Raw genomic sequence first — 20,705 nt, 5'->3', positions numbered from 1 at the left:
CCTTTGATTGTACATACATATGAATAAACATATGCTGCCAAAAATATGTATATTTATGTATTACTAAGAAATTACCCAGAAGTTTTGGTAGATTATATTCTGCCTCTTCTTCTCTTACTCTACATTTTAGATGTATAAAAAATAGCATTTTACCTCAATATTATAAAATTATACAAGATGCTAAAACATTAGAGGTTAATGATTTCATTGCTTTCACCTAAAATTCTTCCATTTTATTACTGGGAACTTTAGTGTTAATTATCTTTTGTTCATTCAGTACCTGAAAAATATTAGGCACTCGCTTAAGTAACCACTGGTCAACTGAAAATAGCTACAAATGGATTGAGTTTATCTAAAAACCTGTAAACACTAATAGAATTAATAAATACATGTAGAAAATATGATTGAGAGATATTGACATATCACACATGCAAAAGCACATGTGTCTAAAATCTATATATTTATATTATACATCCAAAGAGACATGACAGAAAACATGCTATTGAATAGGTAGTTGTACAAAAACTGTATTTATGATTTATGTCTCTAACAAATGCTGATGCTTTTTCTTTATTGAACAATAAACATGGAATTACTTTCTAATGCATCATATAGGTCTAAAATTTTTCAAATAAATTTGCATTACAGTACCGTAAAATAGTGCTAAAGGTATAAAATATTTTTTCTGCAATGAGATAAATGTTAAATTAATTTTTCATGAATAATTGTAAGTAAACACCACAGAGACTATCTAGTTGTGAAACAAAACTTGGGATTAAAGATGTGAACAGAATACTTAGAAGTTTATTGACCTGTAATATTATTATATACTTTCCAAACATGGTTTTTAATTTTTCTAATTTTAGCCATTCTGATGGGTGTGTATTCCATTCCCATCTAAATTGTATTCATTGGATGATCAATGTTTTAGGCACAATTTTATATATTTATTGTCAATTTGTTCTCTTCATAGTCTCCTTAAAAACTTTGCCTACTCCAATGTCACAGGGATATATTTATTTTTTTAAAACTACATTATTTCTTTAACATGTAATAAATTTGATATTTTTTATATTCATTACTATATAAATGTTTTAAAATGTTTTCATTCTAATATGGTAAATATTAATAACATAATATACAAACAAAAGCTAGTTATAGTCCTCAATAATTTTAAGAGTGAAAAGGGATTCTGAAATCAAAATTTTGAGAACTATTGCTCACAATTTCTTTGAGAAGCGATGTTGGGTGCATTTTTTTTATCTATGACTTTTATATTTGAGCCACACTTCTCATCTGTATGTGACCTGAGTGAAGCTCTCATTACTGCAGGGTTCAGTGTGGAATTCCTGTTGCATGAGGAATGCTGTTCTGAATTATTCTCCATTAACAGTGTAGGAGAGTATTGATTTTTGATAGTTTGGCCAACACTTAATATTTTGTCTTTTTCTCATTTCAATCACTGTGATGGGTACATAATAGTGTCACACTGTGGTTTTAATTAACATTTCCCTGTTTGATTTCTCAAATAATTTTAAGAATATTTTTATATATTTACTGTTTGGGTATCCTTTACTAAGTGAGATGTCTGTTCTAGTTTTTTGCTTATTTTGCTATTAGACTGTTTCTTATTTACTTGCTGATTTGAAGCTTTTTTTTTCATATTTTGACTATGAGTCCTTTTATCAGATATGTGTTTTATGTGAATTGTCTTTTTACTTATTGGTATCTATTGAAGAACATAAGTTATTAACTTTAATATAATCCAATTTATGCATATTTTGCTTACAATTATTGTTTTGGTGCTTTGTTTAAGACAACAGACTAATCTAATGTCTAAAGATATTCTCCCATATTTTCTTCTAAAGACTTGACTATTATACTTCTGTAGTTTTTCTTAGAAATATCATTATTACAAGTGTTCTTTTTTATTGAAATATTCTTGACATGTAACATGTAAAGTTAAGGTGTACAACATGTTGATTTGATACATTTATGCATTGTAATATGATTGCCATTGCATCAATAATTAAAACCTCTATCAAGTCACATAACTATCATTTCTTTTTAGTGATTGGAATAATAAAGTCTCTTAGCAAGTTTGATGATTACAATACAATGTTGTTTTCTATATTTACTTACTGTGCATTAGATCTCTAGGGCTTATTTATTACTCATTGCCAAGTTTGTACCCCTAAACAACCATATTTCTATATTTTGATCTGTGATCTACCTGCAATTGATATTATTTTATGGTGTGTGATGGTTAATTTTAGGTATCAACTTGATTGGTCCTGGGGTGCCCAGATTAAACATTATTTCTGGATATGTCTGTGAGGGGGTTTTCCCATGAGATCAGCATCTGAATTGGTGGACTCAGTAGACTGCCCTATGCAATGTGGGTGGGCATCACCCTATCTTTTGAGGGCCAGTACAGAACAAAAGGCAAAGGAATTTACCCCTTTTTCATGCCTCACTGATGCTTCACATCTCATCTCATTTTCTCTTGCCCTCTGACTGGGATTTATTACATCATTGGCTACCTTGGTTCTTAGTGTTGAAAGACTATGAGCTTGGCTGAAGCCTTTGAACTTCAACTGAATTATACCACTGGCTTTCCTTGGTTTCCAGCTTGCAGATGGCAGACCATGGACTTAGCCTCCATAATCTGTGAGCCATTTCTTCATAATATATCTCCTTTTAAATGTATAAAATAATTTGAATCCTATTGATTCTATTTCTCTGAAGAACCCTGCACGATGTGAGACAGGAATCAAAACACATTTTTTTTCTTATGGGTATCTAAGTGACCCAGCATTATTTATTTTAAAAGACCATCCTTTTTCCACTATACATCAGTGTTGCTTTCTTTACATATCTGGAGACTGTACATGTGTGGGCCTGTTTCTAGATCCTCACTTATATTTCATTATTTAGTTTTGGACCACCTTTTCAATCTCTATGTCCCTCTCCTTCCTCACTCAAAAACTGGTGGATAATAGTAGTACTTATTTGATAAGGTTGCTAAGAGGTACTAATCAGTTAATGTATTTCAACTACAATTAAGATTTCCTGGAGTAACTGTTAAATGTGTTAGTAAAATTTGATAATGATGATGATGTTCATCACTATCATTATCATCATCCTCATCTGTTTTCTCACAATCTCTTCCCTGAGCTCTTGAAGATATTTCTCATTATCTTCCATCATAGAAGCTGTTGCTTAATTGTATATTTAATTCACAGCAAACTATAGTCTCACTTTTAATCTATTTTATAAAATTGCATTTTATTCCTGCCTGGGGAAACTTCATCTGCCAATTTCTTTCTTCCTTTTGTTGGATTGTAGCATCTTTGTGTAGATCAAGTACTGTTTCCTTTTTAATTACCCATTATTGCACAAGCACTTTTTTTAAACCAACTGTTAGTAAGAAGTCTATTAGGGGAAGGATCAGCATAGTATTTCAAGCCACCTAAATTTTTTTCTTATAAAATAGGCCTTATCTAAGAGTAAAACTAGCTTTTACTTCTTCCCAGTTAACGGACATGGGCAGCTAGAGATCGTTTGCAATATAAATATTCTTTTTCTTTCTGCTGTCAAGAGACAGAGTGCTTATACATAGATGAATATATGTGGGATTCTTGATTTATGAATGGATCTCTGCTTCTAGGAGCCAAGTTAGGTCCAAAAACTCCAGATGATAACAGGTATACTTTCTTTATTCCAAACTAGAAATTTACTGTCTTCACCTTAAGAATTAAAACCCTAATGATGTTTTCTGAAACAGAACAAAACAAAATAAAAAAATCACGCTACCACTGAATCCCTTTCCATGACTTCTTATTTTAGCCTTCTCCTGCATGCCTCCTACACTATCACCACTTTATTTCGATATTGGATATTTATATTTTCTATAAATATACATAAGTGTATACATATATATTTGTATTTTGTCTAGGTGTCTTATTTTGTCCTAGTTAAATTATGTTTTGTTTTATTCTCTTTTTGTGTTTCATCTCTAAGAAGAGAAGGGGCATTTTAACTTGAGGACCCCATGTTCAAGCCAAAAATAAAACTCATTTTATATGTTCAAACCAGAAAAAAATAAAATGTATCATTTTAAAATTTTGGTGAGATGATTGCATTTTAAAGGTTTATACTGTAACAGGTACTTTACTTTCCCATCAAGTGTCATCCTGTAAATATCTAAATTATTTTTATACCTGAGTTTGCCATTCTAAAAGGAACCACAAGATATGGGTACGTACTGTGTCACCTGGCACCACCTGTAGGTTAAGAAGTATGTAGACACCTTGCATGAAGGTAATTTCTTTCTTTTAACTTATATACTTATGAAATCAACTGGAAATGCAAAAGAAGCAAATTATACCTTATATCATATGCCTGGAAAATTATGTACAGAGTGAGCACATCATAAATTTTGAGATTAAACTAATCATTTTCTGGAGGAGACCTTGCATAATTTTCCTAAATTTCAACATCTTGATTCACATAGTTTATCAAAAGAAATTATTCTTCCATAAGATCACCTAAGACACCTCACAGATCCAGGACACTTCTATATTTGGCTAGAATGAAAACTTTTGAAACTCATTCTTCTTGTGATAATGGAATTTTAGTCTGACTTACCCAGTTCTCTGATGGTTTAGTGCTATAAATTTACAGTGGTGGATTGGGTTCACTAGGTTTAGAAACAGTGTAAAAGTAACTGGCCACAAAAGGGAAGTTTGACAAAAGTTCGACCATGGGCTTGTACCAAAATGTATAGGGTACTTCAGAGTCAGAGTGATAAAACAAATTCTTAAATATGGTCTATGTCTTATATGTACAAGCAAACTAAATTATACTTAAGGCAGCTTAAACCATATAATATAATAACCTCTTAACCACATGCTGCAGATATCATCACTCAAAATAATTCTGATGGTGGGAGCGGGGAAATCACGATTCCAGAGTAGAGGGATGTGGAGCTCACCTCCTCTGACAAATACATCAAAAATACACCTATATGTGGAACAATTCTCACAGAATACCTACTGAATGCTGGCAGAAGACCTCAGACCTCCCAAAACGCAAGAAAGTCCCCACGTACCTGGGTAGGGCAAAAGAAAAAAGAATAAACAGCGACAAAAGGATAGGGACGGGACCTGCACCAGTGGGAGGGAGCTGTGAAGGAGGAAAGGTTTCCTCACACTAGGAAGCCCCTTCGCGGGTGGAGACTGTGGGTGGTGGAGGGAGAAAGCTTCGGAGCCGCGCAGGAGAGCACAGCAACAGGGGTGCGGTGGGCAAAGTGGAGAGATTCCCGCACAGAGTATCGGTGCCGACCGGCACTCACCAGCCCAAGAGGCTTGTCTGCTCACGCGCCGGGGCGGGTGGGGCTGGGAGCTGAGAGAGGACTGGGGTTGGCGGCAACACAGCCTGCATGGGGTTAGTGCACCACGGCTAGCCGAGAGGGAGTCCGGAGAAACGTCTGGACCTGCCGAAGAGGCAAGAGACTTTTTCTTCCCTCTTTGTTTCCTGGTGCACGAGGAGAGGGGATTAAGAGCGCTGCTTAAAGGAGCTCCAGAGACGGGCGCGAGCTGTGGCTATCAGCGTGGACCCCAGAGACGGGCATGAGACGCTAAGGCTGCTGCTGCCGCCACCAAGAAGCCTGTGTGCGAGCACAGGTCACTATCCACACACCCCTTCCAGGGAGCCTGTGCAGCTCGCCACTGCCAGGGTCCCGGGATCCAGGGACAACTTCCCCAGGAGAACGCACGGCGCACCTCAGGCTGGTGCAACGTCACGCTGGCCTCTGCGCCGCAGGCTCGCCCCACACTCCATACCCCTCCCTCCCCCCTGGCCTGAGTGAGCGAGAGTCCCTGAAGCAGCTGCTCCTTTAACCCTGTCCAGTCTGAGCGAAGAACAGACACCCTCCGGCAACCTACATGCAGAGGCGGGGCCAAATCCAAAGCTGAGCCCCTGGGAGCTGTGAAAACAAAGACGAGAAAGGGAAATCTCTCCCGCAGCCTCAGAAGCAGCAGATTAAAGCTCCACAATCAACTTGATGTACCCTGCATCTGTGGAATACATGAATAGACAACGAATCATCCCAAATTGAGGAGGTGGACTGTGAGAGCAAGATTTATTATTTTTCCCCTTTTCCTCTTTTTGTGAGTGTGTATGTGTATGCTTCTTTGTGAGATTCCTTCCTTCCTTCCTTCCTTCCTCCCTCCCTCCCTCCCTCCCTCCCTCCCTCCCTTCCTACCTTTTCTCCCTTTTATTCTGAGCTGTATGGATGAAAGGCTCTTGGTGCTGCAGCCAGGAGTCAGTGCTGTGCCTCTGAGGTGGGAGAGCCAACTTCAGGACACTGGTCCACAAGAGACCTCCCAGCTCCCATAATATCAAACAGTGAAAATCTCCCAGAGATCTCCATCTCAACATCAGCACCCAGCTTCAATCAACGACCAGCAAGCTACAGTGCCAAACACCCTATGCCAAACAACTAGCAAGACAGGAACACAACCCCACCCATTAGCAGAGAGGCTGCCTAACATCATAATAAGTCCACAAACACCCCAAAATACACCACCAGACGTGGACCTGCCCACCAAAAAGACAAGATCCAGCCTCATCCACCAGAACACAGGCACTAGTCCCCTCCACCAGGAAGCCTACACAACCCACTGAACCAACTTTAGCCACTGGGGACAGACACCAAAAACAACAGGAACTATGAACCTGCAGCCTACAAAAAGGAGACCCCAAACACAGTAAGATAAGCAAAATGAGAAGACAGAAAAACACACAGCAGATGAAGGAGCAAGATAAAAACCCACCAGACCTAACAAATGAAGAGGAAATAGGCAGCCTACCTGAAGAAGAATTCAGAATAATGATAGTAAAGATGATCCAAAATCTTGGAAATAGATTAGACAAAATGCAAGAAACATTTAACAAGGACCTAGAAGAACTAAAGATGAAACAAGCAACGATGAACAACACAATAAATGAAATTAAAAATACTCTAGATGGGATCAATAGCAGAATAACTGAGGCAGAAGAAGGAACAAGTGACCTGGAAGATAAAACAGTGGAAAGAACTCCTGAAGAGCAGAATAAAGAAAAAAGAATGAAAAGAACTGAGGACAGTCTCAGAGACCTCTGGACAACATTAAACACACCAACATTCGAATTATAGGGGTCCCAGAAGAAGAAGAGAAAAAGAAAGGGACTGAGAAAATATTTGAAGAGATTACAGTTGAAAACTTCCCTAATGTGAGAAAGGAAATAGTTAATCAAGTCCAGGAAGCACAGAGAATCCCATACAGGATAAATCCAAGAATAAGTACGCCAAGACACATATTAATCAAACTGTCAAAAATTAAATACAAAGAAAACATATTAAAAACAGCAAGGGAAAAACAACAAACAACACACAAAGGAATCCCCATAAGGTTAACAGCTGATCTTTCAGCAGAAACTCTGTAAGCCAGTAGGGACTGGCAGGACATATTTAAAGTGATGAAGGAGAAAAACCTGCAACCAAGATTACTCTACCCAGCAAGGATCTCATTCAGATATGATGGAGAAATTAAAAGCTTTACAGACAAGCAAAAGCTGAGAGAGTTCAGCAACACCAAACCAGCTTTACAACAACTGCTAAAGGAACTTGTCTAGGCAAGAAACACAAGAGAATGAAAAGACCTACAATAATGAACCCAAAACATTTAAGAAAATGGGAATAGGAACATACATATCGATAATTACCTTAAATGTAAATGGACTAAATGCTCCCACCAAAAGACACAGATTGGCTGAATGGATACAAAAACAAGAGCCATATATATGCTGTCTACAAGAGACCCACTTCAGACCTAGAGACACATACAGACTGAAAGTAAGGGGATGGAAAAAGATATTCCATGCAAATGGAAACCAAAAGAAAGCTGGAGTAGCAATTCACATATCAGACAAAATAGACTTTAAAATAAAGACTATTAGAAGAGTCAAAGAAGGACACTACATAATGATCAAGGTATCGATCCAAGAAGAAGATATAACAATTGTAAATATTTATGCACCCAACATAGGAGCACCTCAATACATAAGGCAAATACTAACAGCCATTAAAGGGGAAATCAACCGTAACATATTCATAGTAGGGAATTTTAACACCTCACTTTCACCAATGGACAGATCATCCAAAATGAAAATAAATAAGGAAATACACGCTTTAAATGATGCATTAAACAAGATGGACTTAATTGATATTTATAGGACATTCCATCCAAAAACAACAGAACACACATTTTTCTCAAGTGCTCATGGAACATTCTCCAGGACAGATCATATCTTGGGTCACAAATCAAGCCTTGGTAAATTTAAGAAAATTGAAATTGTATCAAGTATCTTTTCCGACCACAATGCTATGAGACTAGATATCAATTACAGGAAAAGATCTGTAAAAAATACAAACACATGGAGGCTAAACAATACACTACTTAATAACGAAGTGATCACTGAAGAAATCAAAGAGGAAATAAAAAAATACCTAGAAACAAATGACAATGGAGACACGACGACTCAAAACCTATGGGATGCAGCAAAAGCAGTTCTAAGAGGAAGTTTATAGCAATACAATCCTACCTTAAAAAACAGGAAACATCTCAAATAAACAACCTAACCTTGCACCTAAAGCAATTAGAGAAAGAAGAACAAAAAAACCTCAAAGTTAGCAGAAGGAAAGAAATCATAAAAATCAGATCAGAAATAAATGAAAAAGAAATGAAGGAAACCATAGCAAAGATCAATAAAACTAAAAGCTGGTTCTTTGAGAAGATAAAATTGATAAACCATTATTAGCCAAATTCATCAAGAAAAAAAGGGAGAAGACTCAAATCAATAGAATTAGAAATGAAAAACGAGAAGTAACAACTGACACTGCAGAAATAAAAAAGATCATGAGAGATTACTACCAGCAACTCTATGCCAATAAAATGGACAACCTGGAAGAAATGGACAAATTCTTAGAAATGCACAACCTGCCAAGACTGAATCAGGAAGAAATAGAAAATATGAACAGACCAATCACAAGCACTGAAATTGAAACTGTGATTAAAAATCTTCCAACAAACCAAAGCCAGGACCAAATGGCTTCACAGGCGAATTCTATCAAATATTTAGAAAAGAGCTAACACCTATCCTTCTCAAACTCTTCCAAAATATAGCACAGGGAGGAACACTCCCAAACACATTCTATGAGGCCACCATCACCCTGATACCAAAACCAGACAAGGATGTCACAAAAAAAGAAAACTACAGGCCAATATCACTGATGAACATAGATGCAAAAATCCTCAACAAAATACTAGCAAACAGAATCCAACAGCACATAAAAAGGATCATACAACATGATCAAGTGGGATTTATTCCAGGAACGCAAGGATTCTTCAATATATGCAAATCAATCAATGTGATAAACCATATTAACAAATTGAAGGAGAAAAATCATATGATCATCTCAATAGATGCAGAGAAAGCTTTCGACAAAATTCAACACCCATTTATGATAAAAAACCCTGCAGAAAGTAGATATAGAGGGAACTTTCCTCAACATAATAAAGGCCATATATGACAAACCCACAGCCAACATCATCCTCAATGGTGAAAAACTGAAAGCATTTCCACTAAGATCAGGAACAAGACAAGGTTGCCCATTCTCACCACTCTTATTCAACAAGTTTTGGAAGTTTCAGCCACAGCAATCAGAGAAGAAAAGGAAATAAAAGGAATCCAAATTGGAAAAGAAGTAAAGCTGTCACTGTTTGCAGATGACATGATACTATACACAGAGAATCCTAAAGATGCTACCAGAAAACTACTAGATCTAATCAATGAATTTGGTAAAGTAGCAGGATACAAAATTAATGCACAGAAATCTCTGGCATTCCTATACACTAGTGAAGAATAATCTGAAAGTGAAATCAAGAAAACACTCCCATTTACCACTGCAACAAAAAGAATAAAATATCGAGGAATAAACCTCCCTAAGGAGACAAAAGACCTGTATGCAGAAAATTATAAGACACTGATGAGAGAAATTAAAGATGATACAAATAGATGGAGAGGTATACCATGTTCTTGGATTGGAAGAATCAACATTGTGAAAGTGACTATAATACCCAAAGCAATCTCCAGATTCAATGCAATCCCTTTCAAACTACCACTGGCATTTTTTACAGAACTAGAACAAAAAATTTCACAATTTGTATGGAAACACAAAAGACCCCAAATACTCAAAGCACTCTTGAGGGAAAAACATGGAGCTGGAGGAATCAGGCTCCCTGACTTCAGACTGTACTACAAAGCTACAGTAATCAAGACAGTATGGTACTGGCACAAAAACAGAAATATAGATCAATGGAACAGGATAGAAAGCCCAGAGATAAACCCACACACATATGGTCTCCTTATCTTTGATAAACGAGGCAGGAATGTCCAGTGGAGAAAGGACAGCCTCTTCAATAAGTGGTGTTGGGAAAACTGGACAGGTACATTTAAAAGTATGAGATTAGATCACTTCCTAACACCATACATAAAAATAAGCTCAAAATGGATTAAAGACCTAAATGTAAGGCCAGAAACTATCAAACTCTTAGAGGAAAACATAGGCAGGACACCCTATGACATAAATCACAGAAAGATCCTTTTTGACCCACCTCCTAGAGAAATGGAAATAAAAACAAAAATAAACAAATGGGACCTAATGAAACTTCAAAGCTTTTGCACAGCAAAGGAAACCATAAACAAGACCAAAAGACAACACTCAGAATGGGAGAAAATATTTGCAAATGAAGCAACTGACAAAGGATTAATCTCCAAAATTTACAAGCAGCTCAATAACAGAAAAACAAACAACCCAATCCAAAAATGGGCAGAAGACCTAAATAGACATTTCTCCAAAGAAGATATACAGACTGCCAACAAACACATGAAAGAGTGCTCAACATCATTAATCATTAGAGAAATGCAAATCAAAACTACAATGAGATATCATCTCACACTGGTCAGAATGGCCATCATCAAAAAATCTAGAAACAATAAATGCTGGAGAGGGTGTGGAGAAAAGGGAACCCTCCTGCACTGCTGGTGGGAATGTGAATTGGTACAGCCACTATGGAGAACAGTATGGCGGTTCCTTAAAAAGATACAAATAGAACTACCATATGACCCAGCAACCCCACTACTGGGCATATACCCTGAGAAAACCAAAATTCAAAAAGAGTCATGTACCAAAATGTTCATTGCAGCTCTATTTACAATAGCTTGGAGATGGAAACAACCTAAGTGTCCATCATCAGATGAATGGATAAAGAAGATGTGGCACATATATACAATGGAATATTACTCAGCCATAAAAAGAAACGACATTGAGCTATTTGTAATGAGGTGGATGGACCTAGAGTCTGTCATACAGAGTGAAGTAAGTCAGAAAGAGAAAGACAAATACCATTATGCTAACACATATGTATGGAATTTAAGAAAAAAAATGTCATGAGGAACCTAGGTGTAAGACAGGAATAAAGACACAGACCTACTAGAGAATGGATTTGAGGATATGGGAAGGGGGAAGGGTAATCTGTGACAAAGCGAGAGAGTGGTATGGACATACATACACTACCAAACATAAAATAGATGGCTAGTGGGAAGCAGCTGCATAGCACAGGGAGATCAGCTCGGTGCTTTGTGACCACCTAGAGGGGTGGGATAGGGAGGGTGGGAGGGAGGGAGATGCAAGAGGGAAGAGATATGGGAACATATGTATAACTGATTCACTTTGTTATAAAGCAGAAACTAACACACCATTGTGAAGCAATTATACTCCAAAAAAGATGTAAAAAAAATTAAGAAAAATAAAAAAACAATTCATAAACTATTTTATCAATAGATATAACTACACATACATAAACATTAATACATATATAATTTTATGTGTTCAATCATAATTTACTATTAAGTTTACAAGGAGATGTAAGTATGTATTCTTTTTCACTTAAGAACAAAAATACCAGAAAAAGTATAAAAGGAAGAGGTGTTCAGCTAATGAAGAACTTATTTTTATTAAATAAGAAAGTAGAAACAGTTGAGAACAAGGAATACGTGATACTATATACAAAAGTTTTTACCCTTTCTTCCTTTTCAAAAATCATTACTAAAGAATAGTGGATTGTTTAAGCTTTAAAAAAAGCACAGAGATCACAAAGTCCAACACTTACTGAGATCCACAAATTTTATGTAACATTTATAAGTCAAGCATTAGTTAACTTAGTTGTTCTATAAATATAATAATCAGAAGAGAACTAGACAATTTGATTTTTATCTGGTCTTTACAAATCTCTGTCTCTGTCTATGTACATGTATATGTGTGTGTCTGTGTGTATTCTAAATGATCTGTTTCCATGAGACCTAAAAAGATAAATCATACCCTAGGCGATGATTAAAATTTAAGTCATCTATGATCCACAAATAAATACACGTTACTAGAGGAATATGAAACTATGGTAAATATTTCCAAATATTTGCTCCATGGAAATTAGTTTTAATATATTTATGACTAAAGACATATTATAAATATATATATATATTTTTTCTTGGTAGAATTTTATGAAATGATTATTGAAGACTATTATGTGTTATTTACATCAAAAGACATTTTGGTAAATTTGCTTTGAAATATTTGCTCAACAAATAACACATATTTATTGACCACTATAAACCATATTCATTCATTTAAAAAAATTGAGCACCCAATAAATGCACTAGGTTTGAAACTAAGATTAATGTGCCAATAAATAGACATGATCCGTCTTCTTATGAATTCACAGATATTATTCTAATCATAAAAATGAACCTAAAATTGTAATTTAATCATAAAGTATAATTCTTTGTTTAGTTTGTATTTTTATATAACCATTGTCCGTTTGGAAACTATCTTTTGAGAAGCGACTATTTCCTTGGCCCAGTGGTCTTTAGTGTCACTGGTCTTTTTCTTATTGATTTATAAGACTATTGTATACAAAACAATAAAAATTTTTATTGTTCCTATGTTTCTCTGTGAATTTTCTATTTTTATAAAACATATTCCATTATTGTTATAAAACATATTTTAATGAATAACAAAATTTAATAAATAATTAATTTTCCCACACCATTAATTTAAATCTATTATTTCTATCATATAACAAATGTGACCTTTTTAAGCTCTCTATTATGCTCAGTTAGTCTATTGAAGTACCTTGTGTCAATATCAAACTTTCAAATTTTAAGTTTATAAACTTCAAATTTTAAGTATATAAACTTCAAAGTTTAAGTTTATAAATCTTGATTTCTAGTAGCATGTGTCTACATCTCTTTCTTAAGCTTTATTTCTTTATTTTCCTTCTCTTTCATTTTGTCCTTTACTTTCTCTTTATTCTTCTCATTTTCTTTTTTCTCTTCCATTTCCTAAATTGTGAAGACTATCCTTGAACTTTTTTGCCTGTCTATGAATGTTTAAATCAGCATAAATTCCATGAAAAACCCTGTAAGAATTTTGTTGGGAATCATCTTTAACTTGTGGATTAACTCTGGGGCAGTTGTCATTTTCATTAAATTATCTATCCATGTCCATGATATAGCTATTTATTTAGGTCTTATTACTTCCTCCAATAAATTTCTCTAATTTACTCTCATAATATTTTGACAAATTTATTCCCCTACTTGCAGCTTATTTTTCTCCTAATTTTTATTTTAAGAGGGTAGATATTTTAAAACAGAAAGTATAATTTGATATGATACTCTCAGGCCTAAACAGGAAAATGTTAATTAAAAAAATACTAAAGACTTCCAGTCTGGATAAAATGGCATAGACGTATTTCTTGCTCCTCTTCTCTAAGGATAAACTCTGCAAATAATGTAAAAGGCAACCACAGGAGAACTCTAGAAGGTGGAAATTGGGAGCAAACTAGTTCAGGACCACAGAACTGGAGGAACAACATAATAGCAAGGTGTTTTATATTTCTACTCCCATTGGAAGAAAGCAACACAGGCTCAGCATTTTCTGGTCCAAAACCTAACAACAGAAGGCAGCCCAGGTAGGCTCATTCCTTCCCAGGATGGAACCGAAGTCCTTGGACAATACCAAACAATCCCTGTACCATCTGGCTACCAACAACTGGGAGGCTACTGGGAGCCCTGATAACCATAAGTGGCCAGGGGAAAAGCCTGAGGAAACTGTCCACACTAGTTTGAAACTCCCTCTCCTGATCGAGAGGCACATGGGTGGTTGGGCAACACAGGAAAAAGGGACCCACCACAAGCAATCCTTCATGGAAGCTTCTTTGTCCCTACAGGCAAACCAGGACTCTTCTTTTTCATGGAGTGACACCAGGTTACTCAGTCAGCCTCAACAATGGAGATTCAGCCCAAACAAGTGGCCCTGCCCAGGATGCCCCTTTGTCCCTTTAGGCCTAAGCATCCTTTTCCCTGCCCAGAGATAGAAGGTTGCTGAAATAACAGTAGGGGAAATCCTGTCCCAACAAATGCCTAGCACAGGAAACATTTTCCTTCCCCCACAGGCAAGGGAATTCATCACAACTGAAGACTGGATAGGGAAGCCTCTTCATCCCTTAGAGACCGAAACTCACTTTTCTAAACCCCTAATGAGAGACATCTGGTGGTTAGTACTGGAAATAGCCCTCCGACTCCCTCAGGCAGCCACGGCAGCACCAGATAAGCCAAGGAGACCAAAATGACACTGCAAAGTCTGAAAATGAAACTATCGTTGGACCCACAGCCCACAAAAGTGGACGAGGATGTATAAGCTAAACTTAAACAGGGGAGGTGCCTGATAAAATAAAGGGTATAAATAGATCAGGAAGTATCCTACACAATAGGCAAAATGTCCAGGGTACAATACAAAATCATTCATCATATTAAGAACCAGAAAAATCACAACTTGGAGGAGAAAATAAAATCACTGACACCAACACCAGAATGAATCAAATGGAATTAGTCCATAAGGATTTTAAAGTAGTCATCATAAAAATGCCTTAAAAACCAATTTGGAATTTTCTTAAAGCAAACAAAAAAAATTAAATCATCAAGGAAATAGAAATTATAAAAAAAGCAAATGTAAATTATGGAACTGAAAAATACAATAACAGAAATAAAAAGGCATGCTAGATGGACTCAGTAGTGGAGTGGAGATGACAGAAGATGGAATCAGTGAAGTTAAGGACAGATCAATTGATTTACCTAGTCTCAGTCACTGAAAGAAAACAGACTGGAGAAAACATTAACAGAGATTAAAGGATCCATGGGATGATAATAAAAGGTCCTATATTGTGTCTTCTATGTCCCAGAAAGGGAAGAGAAAGAGAATTGGGCTGAAAGAGTATCTGAAGAAAATGGCCCAAAACTTCCAAATTTGGCAAAAGACACAACAGATTTAAGAAACTGAGCAAATCTCAGATGTTAAGCTGAAGAATTCTAGGTCAAAACATATCATAATAAAAATCCTGAAAACAAAAGACAAAGAAAAAAATTGTGAAAGCAGCCAGAGAGAAATGGAACATGAACTAGAGGGGACACCAATTCTAATCACAGATGATTTCTAATCTGAAACCAAGGAGACCAGAAGGAAGTGGCACACCATTGTTCAACTGGTAAAAGAAAAGAACTCTCAGACCAGAATTTTCTATCAAGAAAAAAATAATTCTTTAGAAATCAACATGAAATAAAGCCATTCTCAGATGAAGGAAAACTAAAAGAATTTGCCTCTAGCAGACCTAAAAATTGGCTATCGGAAGCTCCTCAAATAGAAAGGAAATAATAAAAAGAAATCTTATATTATCAGGAAAGAAGAAAGAACAATGAAAGAACATAAATATGAATATATACAATTGACTATCTCCTTCATGATTTTATAAATTATTTTTGAAGATTAAACAAAAATAATAACAGCTAACAGACCGTTAAGGGACTCATAGATGTTTGTTATTTGGCCTGAACAGTGTGTAAAACGATATGAAGGCTTTATGAGGAATATACTCCACAGTTTGGCCAAAATCCCACACCCTAATCCCTGTTTTACACTCAATCTCAGGGTCAAATCTTATTTAAAGTGACACTTAAAGGATTGGTAGAACTTGCATGAGAGATTTAGAAAGGAGTGGGATTCCAAAGGAATGGAGTTAGAAATAGTACATAGTTTTTCAGAGTGATAATTTATTTATTGTCCCATCTGTGAAGGAGTTATCAAGTATCTGTAACCTTTTCTTTGTGTTCTGAAAACTGTAGTGTTTTAAAATACATAAAAATGTACTTCATCATTGTCAAAATGTGCTAATAAAATTAATGCGTTGTTGCACATTAAGTTAAAATACATTTGTGGGAAATTGAATATTTTACTTTTTTTCTGAACATGACAAAAATTGTAGCATTGTGTTTTTACAGAATACAAAAGTGCAGACGAATATTTTTGTAAAGGACTATAGACTATGAAAATACTTTCATTTCCTCTTGATCTTATAAATAGCTACAAAACAGAAGGAAATAAATTACTCCTTTTTTACTAGAGCTTTTTGCCTATTCACAACAGATGTTGTTTCCACAAATTAGTTTATAATTTCTTTCATAGCTCAGACATAACAACCCTTCAATTTATAGTCAGGAAATAGATATAGCATTGCATATAATTCTAGTAATTATGTAACAAAACTGCACTTTGCTACATGAAAACCTTGGCCAACAATCATTCAGTTTAGTGTTGGGGCAACTTAATCTTCTCTTGCAACAGCTATGCAAGGCTCAGTCACAAACACAACAGATTTGCCAGACTTCCACTGAGTGAAAAGTAAATGATCAGTATGAAAGTTAATAGCTAGACACCTAGCCAGATAGTTAAATAGAGCTGATCTGTACTGCATGCAATGAATGCAAAATTTTTTTGGGGGGGGGTTGGAAACATAATCAATTTTCTACTTCACAGAACTCCAATATACTTGTCATCTAGTTTACAAATAATAATAACTGTGGCTTAAATGTTTTCTTTTTCTAAAGAAAAATAATTCAATAATATTTGAATTTCATACCATATCTTAGAGTCTTGGATTTGAGAAGATGTTATTTTAGATAACACATTTCAGAATGAAAAAGTTGTAATTTATAAACAGTGGGGGGAAAAATGGTGTATTTAGTTCAGGAAATTTATAACTCTTAAATTAAGAGCCTAGCCTCACTTTCAAGGTCTTTCAATTTATTCAATATTATGTTCATTTTATATCTTATAGACCTGAAATAGAATTTCATTAACGGTAAAATGATTAGGTTGAATGTCCTAGGGAATTACTGCTCATCTTAATATTTTACATTGGTTAATAATTTATATTTCAATGGTATTTTCTATTCATTATTTTATTTTAAGCTTAAAATATTTTATAAAATAGCTGAGGCAAGCTTACCGATCACACTTTACAGACATTGAAATTCAGAGAAGGAAAATAACTGTCCAAGTCACACAGTATGTAGGTGGCAAAGGTCAAAATACAAATCAACTTTACCATCTTGGCAACTTTTATTCAATGGCTACACAAAAACGGATATCCTTGTTATTTATAATACAAATAAATGCATTATTTTGGAAATACATGTTTTTTAAAGTGTTATATGTTTCTATGTATTCAAACTTCTATAGAATCTAATAATTTACTTTGTGTCATAACAGTGAGTCTGAGGAGAACAGAGAGAAGTCAGTTTCAATGATGGGTTCCTGGGACTGAGACCACATAATGCCCTCAGAGACCAGTGGCCAAAATCAACATTTCTATGAACTTGACCAATTGAAAGTTATATGCCCCATGCCTTAATTGATTTGCTTTGTGGGAAATCAAGGATTAAAGCATATTTCCACACAGTGATGGGAAGCAGGACTTTTAGATATATCATTTATTGATTTTAGTTAGTAAAAGACCACCACACACATCTTCTTTAGAATGTGAGATCCTAAGAGGCCAAAGGGTTGATATTAAATCTTACAATCATTACCATGTTGGACTTTAGATGGGCAGGAGAAGAAGCGCCAGGACCTACAGGCATGATATCTCCACTCAGAAAGTGAAAACACAAGATCAAGTGATGCAAAATCTGTTTTGAATCTGGGTGGGGTAAATAGTTTGTACTAAAAATGATATATTAAGATGAGGTACTATATTCTCTCTGGATTAACAGTATGCACCTGTATGCCTTTTCCTGTACTTTTACATATTTTTTTCTCTTATGGGTCAATGTTGCTAGTATGAAAGTGGCTCCCCAAGCAAGACAGGGACTTTGCTGCATCAGACATTGTTCCCTGTGTAAGGAGGAAAAGAGCACAGACACAAGAAAACTAAAAGCTGAGTTTTAATCTTGAAGAGATAAGAATCTAGCACAGGTAAATAACACTGTTAAACTGACAGCACTTTAAGGCCCTAAGGAATATATTTCCTGAATTACCTGTGGCCAGGTCACAGATGCCTATTCTCACCTAGCATCTACAGAGCTGAACTACCAGCTTAGTGCAGAATTGGGATTTAATTTCTAACCTAAAATACTAAGACTTGAGAAATATATGACACACTATCATTTGAAATTTGACTTTTAGTCAGTTGTCTATACAAAGTGAAAAATAAAACCTGATGAAATTAATCATACTTGTAACAGATCTCCATGAAAACAATGCTATGGAAAAAACTACCTGAAATTTTAAGCATTTTTAACAAAATGCAAGGTCAAGATTTGTATTTTCTATACATATAAATGTGTTTTATCTGGTAAGGAACTTACCCTGGTTTACAACATTATGATTAGGAGGCTGCTTGACACAAAAAAAATGTAGGAAAATATACAAATTTTAAAAAATGAAACTATATTTTTTCACTCATTGTTTGTAAAATAAAATTTTTAAATAAACATTTTGTTTTCCCACTTATTTTTCCTTTTGTTGCCTGAGCTTTTGGTGTCATATTAAAAAACTGCCAAGGCCAATGTCAAGAAGCATTTTTCCATATATTTTCTACTAGAAGTTTTATGGTTTCAGACCTTTTTGTTTAATCCATTTTGAGTTGATTTTTGCGTATGGTCCAATTTCATTCTTTGGCATGTGGATATTCAGTTTTTCCAACACTATTTATTGAAGAGACTATCCTTTTTATGATAGTCTTTCATGAAATATTAAAGAGAAGGGAGAATTGATTATTTAAGCCAATAACTTTTCCTTCAATGTATATAATTATGTAGATTAGGTTTAATGAAAAATAGTTAGAAATGATAATCAAATAATACAAGGAAAATAAATATCAGTGCTTTAGAAATCTGAAGCAATGTATAGTAATTTTCAGAAGCTCCAAAGACTTAAGTAAATTAAGATTGTGAATTAGTTGACATCACTCTGTGCCTTCCATCCTACCATAATTTTTTGTAAATGATAAAGGTGGATAAATATGTGTGAAAAGAGTTTATCTTTCAAACTAAACTGAGATCCTTACATTCCTGAAGCAAAGCACCTGCAGCTTCTTGGCCTCCTCTCTGCTTCTGATAAAAATCAGACCAGCTTAAGCACAATTTACTTAGGAGTTAAAAGATGATGCAATTTATATGTATTCTATATATGCCTCACTGAATAAAACAAGAATCATAATAAGATAAATGCTTGATTTGGTAACTTAGTTTCACATTAATTAAAACAAAGAAATGTTATAATGTGATATAATTAAAAATTATATAACTCTCACTAGAGTTTTTTAAATTTAAGCTTTGGATAATAATACAAATTACCTCAGATGAAAAGTCTTATATTTCTTCTTAAACTATTCACTATTGATCTGACGATACAGGAGGTATGCCTAGTTTTAAATATCCCTATGGTGAAACTGTCTTGTAATAACCAGCTTGGCATTTATTTCATTGTTATACAACAATTTTTCTAAATACACAGTTTCTTTCAGGGACTATAGTTATTACACACTATGTTTGTATTTCTGTACATCTTCCATGGAAATTAACTAAGATTCTGAAACTGTAACTAAAAAGCATAAGCAATGCAAATCAGTATTCATTTTAACATAAATAATATATTAAAAATAAAGAGTATTACTCAATGTTTTTCAAGATATCTTCAAATACAATATTAATAGAAACTAATATCAATACACTTTTTATTTTATTCCTTACTATCATTGTTGTTAATAGTTGCATGTGGCTCTGTAGTTAGCCAGACCTCAGTTTGCATCTTTGTGCTTTAAAAGATTAAAAAGTTATTTAAATCCCCTAAGCAAATTTTTTTAATCAAGTGACAATAATACCAGTTCCCATCTCTTTAACATTAAGTATAAATATACACCAATATATACCAACTATCTTACACCATGTAAATATACATATATAATAAAATACTATTACATATTAAGTATAAATACATATCAACATATACATATATATACAGAGTGTATATATATATATATAGTTATATATTAAGTGGAAATATATACCAATATATACATGTATATTTTTATTTGTTGGTATGTATTTATACTATATATGTATACAATAATATATATGCACTTGTATATACAACAGTATTATATGTATACATGTACATATGTATATATGCACATGTACATGGGTCA

This window comes from Orcinus orca, chromosome 5 (genome assembly GCF_937001465.1).
Source record: "Orcinus orca chromosome 5, mOrcOrc1.1, whole genome shotgun sequence".
In the NCBI taxonomy this organism is placed as follows: Eukaryota; Metazoa; Chordata; class Mammalia; order Artiodactyla; family Delphinidae; genus Orcinus; species Orcinus orca.
This window is presented reverse-complemented; position numbering follows the sequence as displayed.